Genomic DNA, 10,510 nt, shown 5'->3' with positions numbered 1-10,510 from the left:
CTTCGCCTTAGGACCCCAAAGATGGACTTGGGAAATGCTACATCTTATTGTCTTTCTTCCTTATGTAACCACATTGTAAAATTTTCCTCTTGTATAAATTAATTATAAATTTAGCTGTCTTAATGACTTTCTGAGGAGAGGTATAGCTGAACCTGGCTTGTTGGAGAACACACTGAGACAGTGAGTTTGGTAACATTTATGGTAACCTTGAAGTGATTAAAAGGCATAATTTGGAATATCTGATATCTGCAGAAATTGAACCACATGTGGAAAGAAAATACTGGATGCCCTGGCAGCTGCTGGAATAATTTTATTAAGGGGGTACCCTTCTCCTTCCTTCCTCCTTTGTTCCCTTCCTCCCTCCTTCCCTCCCTTCCTCCCTCCCTCTCTCCCTCCTCCCTCCCTCCCTCCCTTCCTTCCTCCCTCCCTCCTTCCTTTCGTTTTCTATTTTGGATATTTTTGAGACATAGCCTCACCATGAAGCACTGGCTGCTAGAACTCTCTTTGTAGACCAGGTTGGCCTTGAACTCACAGAGATCTGCTTGCCTCTGTCTCTTGAGTGCTGGGATTAAAGGTGTGCACCAACGTGACTGTCTAAGGGACAATTTCTAATGTTCCAACTTCTACCAACATCAAAATGCTTTTTTTAACTCTACTTGGTGAAGCATAAAATGAGTATTTAGGCTTTTTTCGGTTAGGAAAAAAATCTCCTTTTTTCTTAGGCAAATGTACACTTTTTTTTGGATCAGCCTATATATAGAGGTACTTTTATGTTGTTTATGGACCTTTGCCTGTTTGAAGCTCGTAGTTTGTCAATGTTAAATGTCAATGTTAAAATGAGCTAATTTGTTTTTGCCGAGAGATGATACATGCTGTAAATAATGCTATATTAGGCGTTTCCCTATTTGTGGCGGGTTGAAAGAAAATGGCCCCATAGAGAGTGGCACTAATTGGGAGGTGTTGTGGCTTTGTTGGAGTAGGTATGGCCTAGTGGCAGGAAATGTGTCACTGTGGGGGTGGCCTTTGAGGTCTCCTATGCTCAAGCTGTGCCTAGTGTCCCAGGCACTTGCTATTGCCTACAGATCAAGATGTAGAACTCTCAGCTCCTTCTCCAGCACCATGTCTACCTGCATACTACTGTATCCCATCATGATGATGATGGACTAAACCTCTGAAACTGTAAGCCATTCAACTGCGTGTTTTCCTTTATAAGAGTTTCTGTGGGCATGGTGTCTCTTCACAGAAATAGAAACAGTGAGTAAGACAGTATCTGAATATGTTGCTGGGAATTGGGCTTCCCTTTTGTGAGTTCTTCCTGTTAATAGGGGAGTTTGGAAATAAACTCAGGGAGAAACTCAAGGACCCTTTTGATGGAATTTGAGGCAGGAAGGTGATGGTAGTAGTCTATAAGACTACTACCATATAAGACTGCTTGGAGGAATAGTTCCCTTTTTTGAGAGAACGCTTAGAATATAAGGCAGATCTTCTTAGGACTTTGCTTTGCATCCAGAGAAGGAATAGAAAAGGAGAAATTTTTACTAGAACTCGAGAAATGTGTGCAAGCTTGGCAAGGGGATACATCCTTTGGTGTATTAAAACTTGTCTGTTGAAAAATTTAGCATTGCGATAGACTGTGATGACTCTTTTGTACGTTTAATTATAAACTTGATGCCCGTGGGGGCCAGAAGGGGCATCAAATCGCCTAGAACTTGAGTTAAAGATGGCTTTGAGCTCAGTTTCTCTGTAAGGGCAGCAATTACTTCAAACCTTGTGTTATCCCTCTAGTTCCCATTTTGTGTGTGTGTGCATGAATATTTTGCCTGGATGAATGTATGTGTCCTATATGAGTGCCTGGTGCCCATGGAGTATTCCCTGGATCTGGATTTACAGAAGGTTGTGGGCAGACATGTGGGTGCTAGAAATGAACCAGGATCACCCTAACTTCTGAGCTATCTTTCCAGCCCCATACCCTCCTCCCGCCACATTTTCTAGACAAAGTCTTATTATGAAATCATGACTGGCCTGGAACTCTCTATGTAGACAAAGCAGGCCTTGAGCTCAAAAAGATTTACCCGCCTTTGTTTTCCAAATACTGGGAATAAAGGCATGCCCCAGTTAACCAATTTTGTAAGCATTGATTTTGTCAAACTAAATCAAATTTTTCACTTAAGAACTTCATTTGGTTATTGTTATAGGAAAAAAAAACCCCTCAGTATGTTTAACCATTTGATCTTTGCAAAACTTTAAAAAATACTAGTTAAAATTTTGATACCATCCAAGTTTCCAAGAATCCAAACTGTGAGTAATGGGTGTCCCAAAACACATTTACTATTTGCCTTTTCTTTTCTAGTTACCCATTAACTATACCATCACCAGTTCAGAATGAATGGATGCTGAGGAAATTAACTGTTTAGATTCTTGGCTCTTAAAATGTATAATAGATAAACATGGATGGTTAGTTTTTTAAAAAAATCATAGTTTGTGTGCTTTGTATAATATTTGCCTGTAGCAGAAATGGGAACAATACAAGGCAGTTTACATTGGTGAAAAGCTCTGTGTTTGAATTTCACATTCTTCAGAAAATAGTTGTCTAAGCGCATACACTCTACACATTTTAGGATGGCATTTATTGTTCCTCCTCTTCCTACTCCTCCTCCTTTTCCTCATCTTCTGGTTCATTCTTCTTTGAGCCTGTTGGCCTGCCAGAACCTTTCTTTCCTGCTTCACTTTTGCCCTTGGCACGGTATGCCGCAACATCTTTCCCATTTTTCCTTTAGTTTAGCTTCTTTCTGCTCATACAGTTGTTTGTCTTTGGCAGACTGTTCAGACGGCTCACCCAATTGTGTTTGCAGTATCTCCAATAGACAGGCCTGGGTATTCACTTTTGATCTTGGCCGGCAATGTTCAGAGCAAACAGGAAGAAGAAAGACAAGTGGTCTTTTTGGAGCATTAGGATCTTTTTTTTTTCTTATCATTTTGGGAGGAACACAGTTCTTTATCTCCCTGTCATAACGAGCTTTGTCGCTCTTGCCCAAATCTTCAAACTTCGACTTTTTTTTCAGACATGGTCTTCCATCTCTCGGAGATTTCTTTCAGAACTTGGCAAAGTTGGCCGAGGAGCCAGGGTGCTTCTTCTTGTGTTCCTTCCCAGCAGGGCTGCAGGAAGAAGGCAGACGAGGACATCGTGCCCTGGAGTTTATTGGGGTCTCCTTTGCCCATGCTGATGGTATTGAATCTACTTTCTGGTGCGAGCTCTTTCCTCACAGCCTAACAGAAATACTTCCTTTCCCAAGCTTCGGAGAGAAATGGTTTATCTCTAATGCCCTGTTCCATATTTTTTTATAAGAGACTTAATTAAAAAATTTTTGTTAGAGTGCTGAAACCCTACTATCCTACTAAGTCAAGGATTCTGCATCTTACGTCAACAGAAGTAATGATTCATCTATGCGATGATGCTCGTCATTGCTGGCTCTTTATATATGTGTATTTCATAAGCCTTTAGAAAAGCTCAAGAAAAACACTTCACAGAGACAGTGCCCTCTAAATAGAACTGTTAATGATGTTAAACATCTTCAAGTATTATGTTTGTGTTTTCCTAATTATATTATGACTGTCTTCTTTAGCAAAGCAATTAGATCGGCTCTAACTCTGGGCACCCCACGTGGCGCCTCCTGATAATTGAAAGATATTGAATGCTGGTAAGTCTGTAAACAAATACTTAACTTTTGAAATACGTTTACTCTATTGGTTGTGCTTTTGTAATGCTATGTAACTGTTGTCTGTTAACACTCCGCAAATGCATTTGCTCTTGATAGTTGTGTTTTGCAAAGCCTTATGACAAACTGTTGTCTGTCAACGTTCTGCAGAGATACTGCTCCTGACAAAGGAAACTGAACGATATTTTTGAACGAGTAGGATGTCTCTTACCAGGGAAACAGAATGGAGCACAGGTATAATGTCTGACCTGAGAACCACTCCTTCTACACCTCTTAGTTGTTTGAATTGGCCATAAAGGGTTCACTGGCACTAACTCCTTGACCTCTGTCCTGCACTCCCTCAACTCAAATCAGACAAACCAGTACATATGTTATTCCAGTGACATGGGACATGTATTAGTCAGGGCTCCCCAGAGGAGTGCATCTTACAGGATGAATCTATGTATAGAGAGGGGGTTTATTAGAGTGGCTTACAGGTTGTGGTTCAGCTAGCCAATGACGGTGGTCTACCAATGAAAGGTTCAAAAATCCAGTAGTTGTTCAGTCTACGAGGATAGATGTCTCAGCTGGTTTTAAGTATACCCCAGAGACCTGAAGAAATAGGCTCTCATATCAGTGAAGGAATGAACTCACTAGCAAGAGCAAGGGCATCGAGCAGGCAAGGAGCAGGGTTTCCTTTTCCATGTTTTTTTTGTACAGGCTGTCAGCAGAAGGTGTGGCCCAGATTGAAGATCTTCCCACCTCAAAAGATCTTGATTAAAGGTTTGTATTCACATTTCAAATGATTTAATTAAGAAAAATTCCTCACAGATGTACCCAGCTCTTTGGGTTTTTGCTAATTCCAGATGTAATCAAGTTAACAACTAAGAATAGGACAGTAGAGAGAAACTCATAGGATGGTTAGTCAGTGATGTTTTCCAAGAATATGTTCCGAGACAAGTGGGAGAAGTCATTAGAACTGAAATCAAGTCATGTTGGTCATGGTAGTGCTTGCCTGTAACCCCTACAATTTGGTACCAAAAGCAAAAGAATCGTAAGTTTTTGGTCACCCTAACCATCATGGCAAGACTTTATCTTTAACCAACAAGATGGAATTGCTTGTGCCAGCCCTTTGAAAAATAACAAAAAGTCAAGAGGTTGCAGAGAAATGGTGCTCATGCATGGCTACCTGCCATTAATTGAATGCATTCAAACTTCAGTCCTATTGCATTATTTATGAACCTTGTTTCAGACATAGACATATTCTGCCTGAAGACTGAGGCACTGAGAGAGAAAGCAGGGAAAGGTAACTAGCCTGACAGAGATGAAGACATTCTTTAAAAATTGTTTTTTTGAGAGTTTCCTACATATATACAATGTGTGTGAATATACCCATCTCCATTCCCTACCCTCCTTCGCCACTCCATCACCATGCCTTCCTTCCAACTTCATGTAGCTTTTAAAACCCACTGAGCCTAATTATTACTGCCAGTAAACTCATGGGTGTAAGACCATCAATTTAAACATAGGCAACCCACCAGGGCTACATGGGATGAAGATATTCAAAAGAGGCACTGTGTTGTACTTTGGTTATAAGACTGTGGAAACTGTGGACCCCAGGAAGCTGGAGGTATACTGCAAACCTTATGCTATGAGAAGGGAAAGGTTAAAGTGGGGGCTAGCCAGAGGGAAACCTCTCTCTGAAAGAGATTTGCAGCCTTACTGAAGAGTCAACAATGGGCTAGTGGTGGGTTCAACCATACCTTGACTAGGATTGCTCGGCTGTTCATAACTCTGGCCGTCTACTTAAACATCAGCTTGGCTTCAGGACCCTGAAGATGGACTTTTGGGGAGAGCTGACACTTATCTTTGTCCCTCTTCTCAGCGTGGACATGTTGAACACATCTCCCTTTTCTGCTTCAAACTGTTAATTTGACTTTTTAAATTGATTTGTTGAGGATATGTGGCCTAGATTTTTGGGGTACAGTTTGTGACCCTAAGTACAGTAGTTATCTGGTCAAGGGTGTTCCTGATACAAAAGGAAAGGAAAACCTGAGGTGCGTTGATTGGGGAGAAACTTAACAAACATCAGCTTTCTTGAGAGTCCAGATGAAATCTAAATATTCATTTCTCTGCTTTACCAAATATACTTTAGGAAATAACTAAAGCCAGCTCAAATGAGGAGCTAAGAAAAGCCCCTGGAATGAAGTGACCTCAGCCATTGTTTGGGATGATTCAGTTTACCCTCATCTTCTAGCCAACTTGTTGGGGGTGTCTGATACTCAAAATTGTTGGAGTCAGAGCCTGACAGGTGAGGTGATGAGGTTCCGTCATTCATCTGTGTTCAGTAGGCCAACTAAAGAGACACATGGTAGAGAGTTAGAACCATCCTATATGGTCACATTTGGAAAAGGAACAAAGAAACAAATAAGAGGTCATGATATCCCTACACTCCATCACGTCCATTTGGGTCCTGACTTAAAATTTAGGGTTAGGTAGTGAACAATAGTATGCATCACTATGCAGACCTGGTTCAGGGGTAGTCTGTCCATCACTGAGACACTGTTGTCTTGGTTCTAGGTTGTCAATTGTGTAAAATCTCTTCCCGGAGACAAATTTTTTCCTCTGGCTGCCACTGGGTTTCAGCCTTTTCCTCCCTTCTAACATGAGATTCCTAAGAAAATTTCAATTTTTTGAGGGCTATGATTTCAATAGTCTGATAGTCAAAGGGAGCGCCACAGAGGCCTCTATAGCATACGTTCACTCCCTACAGACCAGTTGAAGAATCACTTTCTAAAGATACTGACATGGATGTTCAAACAGTATTATTTAGATCCTTTGTCACTGTCACCAACTTCTGACACTCTAGCTGAGCAACAAGTGTTGTCAAGTTTTTTTAAACATCTTTATTAAGATACATTTTCCTTCTGATGCACATTTATAATTTATCTCACTTGCCATTCATTATAGTTAATTTATTTCCCAATTAAAGGCTCTAAATAATTGTGCCATACTTCATTACAAACTGAAGTATACATTATAATAAATAGCTATGAATCATTTTATGCAATTGATAATGAATAGGCTTTCAAGATCGTAACAAATCTTTTTTGAAGTTTACACATTTATCTTTGTTTGTATTATAATATTTTTATTATTTTCTATTTAGGCTATTTTAAAAAATTGATAGTTGCATTTACTTTACTTATTGAATCTTTTTAAAAAGACAAGTAGTGTTACAAAAGTATTCAAGGCCCATTGAGGAAAAATCATTTCTTTCAGGTCAAGAAAATGCAATCTCTGTCCTATGTGACAACATCACATTCCAGTTGTCTGGATAAGTTTCTTTTGCTGTGATAGAGACCATGACCAAAAGCAACTTGGAGAGGAAAGGGTTTATTTTATCCAGGTAGAAATACATCATTGAGCGAAGTCAAAGCAGGAACTCAAGACAAGATCCTGAAGGCAGGAACTGAAGCAGAAGCTATGGAGAAATGCTGCTTACTGGTTTGTTCATGGCTTGTTCAGTTTGTCCTTTTATATATTTTATTACTGCCACTCATGGGTGGCACCACCCACTATGGGCTAGACACCCCCACATCAATCATTAATCAAGAAAATGACCCACAGACTTGCCTATAGGGCAATCTAATGTCCTTTTCCCCAGCCATCCTGAACTTGTGTTAAGTGGGCACCAAATCAAAGAGCACACTAAGGAACTGTAGTGACTGGGTTTTGTCAACTCTATATATGCTAGACTCATCCGGCAAGTAGGAACTTCAGTTGAAAAACTGCCTCCATCAACACGTTGGTGGAGCATATTCTTAATTGCTAACTGGTGTAGGACCCCTCAACACACTGTGAACCATGCTATCTCTGGGCAGGTGATTCTGAGCTGTATAAGAAAACTAGCTGAGAAAGCTGAGTAAGACAGTAAGCTGGGTTTCACCATGATCTCTGCTTCAGTTCCTGCCTCCAGGTTCCTGCCTTAGTTTTTCCTGAACTGAATAAACCCTTTCCTCTACAAGTTGCTTTTAGTCATGGTGTTTATTGCAGCAACGGCAACGGAGAGCAAGCCAGGCCAGAGATCACCCCCAAGGAAGGTGAGATCACATTAAGTCATCTTAAAGAGATACAAATAATTATCGCTTTAAGAGATAGTGTCATTTTCCTTCCCAGACTCCCTGCTCCCACTCACAGTCCCTTACAGGGCTACAGCTGTGCATCTTTAGAAATCTATCTGCTTTTCTGAATTACTCAAAAAGGGTAACCTTGCCTTCTTCCTATTTCTGTTCTAAGCATGCTTTCAACAACACTGCAGGCTTCCCTCTTTCACTAAAGTTTGCTTCTCTGTCATGTGGTGATTTGTGTGATGTGTGGCTTTCTCTTCACTAGCTCCTTCCTCTGGGCAGTTGCAAAGATTTACAGTTTGTATATTACCAATATTTATTCCAGCATGAAGTATTTTAATAATGGTTGAACTCAGTGATAATTTGTAATATTTGTAGAAATGCAAAGTTTCACATATAAGTTTGTTTTGATTATAAACCAGGCCAGAGTGGTAGCTCAGTAATTAAGAGTGATTACTGCTTTTGCAGAAGACCTGGGCATCCATATCACAGCTCCATCCAGTAGTAACTCCAGTTCTAGGAGATCCAATACTTTCTAATGATTTCTCCAGACTCCTACATCATGTGGTATACATACACACACTCTGGTGAACGTGTGCGTGCACATGTACAAACACACACACAGAGAATAAATAAATAGACATTAAACTATCAGCAACGTATAAAAACATTAATTAAACTATAATATGTGCTTGAAAGTATGAGATATTTCACTCTGACCAGGGAAGCAGGTAGGCTAACTGCAGACTTTCCCTTATTCCTCCTCTTCTCCAATTCGAATGCCCAAGACTCATCCCTTGCTCCATGGCAGACTGTTTGCTAAGGCTTCACTTTCCTCTCTGCCCTGTTTCTGGTGGATCACACATATCTTCCTCTTCAAATTTCCTTCATCCAACTGATTGCTTTATCCCATACACCAACTCTAATAGGCACTTCCTGGGAACCTCAGACCATTCCAGACAGGGAAGCATGTAGGCTATAATTGCAGATTGTCACCTCTCCCTCCACTCCTCCAAGTTCGAGTCCCCATTCTCATCTTTGGAGCAGAGCTTCTGCTTTGGCCTCTTCTCACTCTATGCTCCATTTTCCAGGGAGCTAAACTGATTCCAGTGGAACAGCCTGCTTTCCTCCCTCCTGTGGACCCCTACAGGGCCCCCAGGATATCCTCATTCCTAAATACCATCTCTCAATACCTAGAAACACATTTTGCCTTGAATCCATAGTGGCCACACCTATGTGTGGATCCCAGAAGAATTCCCTACCGGATAACAAACTAACCTCCTAAGAACTGGAGAGAGCAACAGAAATCAAGAAACCCACCCAACAAAGACAAGACTAGGTATCAGCATCTAAAATTATAATCTTCAAAATGTCAAATGCCTAGATACAAGCATAAAAAGGCAACCAACAACAGTCAAGACATTATGTCTCCACTAGAGGCTAGCAAACCTACTAGAGCAGGCCCTGAGTATTCCAACATAACTGAAGCATAAGAAAAAGATGTTAAAATAGCCTTTATGAATATAATAGGATCCTTAAAGAACTCTATAAAAACACAAACAGTGGAAAGAAATGAATAAAACAGTTCAAGATCTGAAAGTGGAAGTAGATTCAATAAAGAACCATAAATGAGGGAAATCTGGAAATGAAAACTTTAGGAAGTAGAACAGGAATCTCAGAGACAAACCTCACCGACAGGATACAAGAGGTGGAAGAGAGACTCTCAGGCATGGAAGACACAATAGAAGAAATGGACACCCCAGTTAAAAGAAGACATTAAATCTAAAAAAGTTCCTTGCACAAGACATCCAGAAAATCTGGGACAGCATGAAAATATCAAATCTTAGAAAAATAGGAATAGAGGGAGGAGAAGAAACCCAGGTCAAAGTACAAAAATTATTTTCAAGAAATTCATAGAAAATTCTTTAACCTAAAGGAGGAGATTCCTATCAAGGTACAAGAAACATGCAGAATACCAAATAGACAGCAACAGAAAAGAAAGTCCTCTTGGTACAGAAATATAAAAACAGTAAATGTACAAAACAAAAGAAGAATATTAAAAGCTGCCAGGGAAAAAGACCAAGTAATATTCAAAAACAGACCTATTATAAATACACTTGACTTCTCAATGGGGACTTTGAAAGCCATAAGGCCTTGGACAGATGTGCTACAAACTCTAAGAGGTCACAGATGCCAGCCCAGACTACAATACCCAGAAAACCTTTCAATCAGCCTAGATGGAGAAAACAAGATAAAATCAAATTTAAATAATATCTAAAAATCCAGTTCTAAAGAAAGTTCTAGAAGGAAACTTCCAACTTAAAGAGGTTAACCTAATCTTAAGAAACACAGAGAATAGATAATCTTAGGCCAACAAAACAAAAGAGGGAAAGCACACATACAAACACATACACACACACATACCATATCAACAAAATAACAAACACTATATGTTGATATCTCTCAACATCGATAACCTCAATTTTTCAATAAAATGACATGGACTAACAGAACGGATGTGAAAACATGATCCATCTGTCTGCTCTAACCAAGAAACATACCTTGACATCAACGATAGACATCATCTCATGGTAGAAGGATGGAAAAGATATTCTAAACAAATGGACCTAAGAAGACATGATAATTTAATATCTAACAGAATAGACTTTAAACTAAAACTAAACA

At 39.8% G+C, this 10,510-nt stretch overlaps 1 pseudogene; it reads right to left on the bottom strand.

Moving 5' to 3' along the window:
* Positions 1–2,626: 2,626 nt before the first annotated feature.
* On the bottom strand, positions 2,627–3,219 carry LOC146892399 (high mobility group protein B2 pseudogene; annotated as a pseudogene).
* Between the last annotated feature and the right edge of the window lie 7,291 nt (positions 3,220–10,510).

This window comes from Myodes glareolus, chromosome 11 (genome assembly GCF_982192425.1).
Source record: "Myodes glareolus chromosome 11, mMyoGla1.1, whole genome shotgun sequence".
Classification (NCBI taxonomy): Eukaryota; Metazoa; Chordata; class Mammalia; order Rodentia; family Cricetidae; genus Myodes; species Myodes glareolus.
Note: the sequence above shows the minus strand (reverse complement) of the source record. Positions and strands in the feature narration are given on the sequence as shown.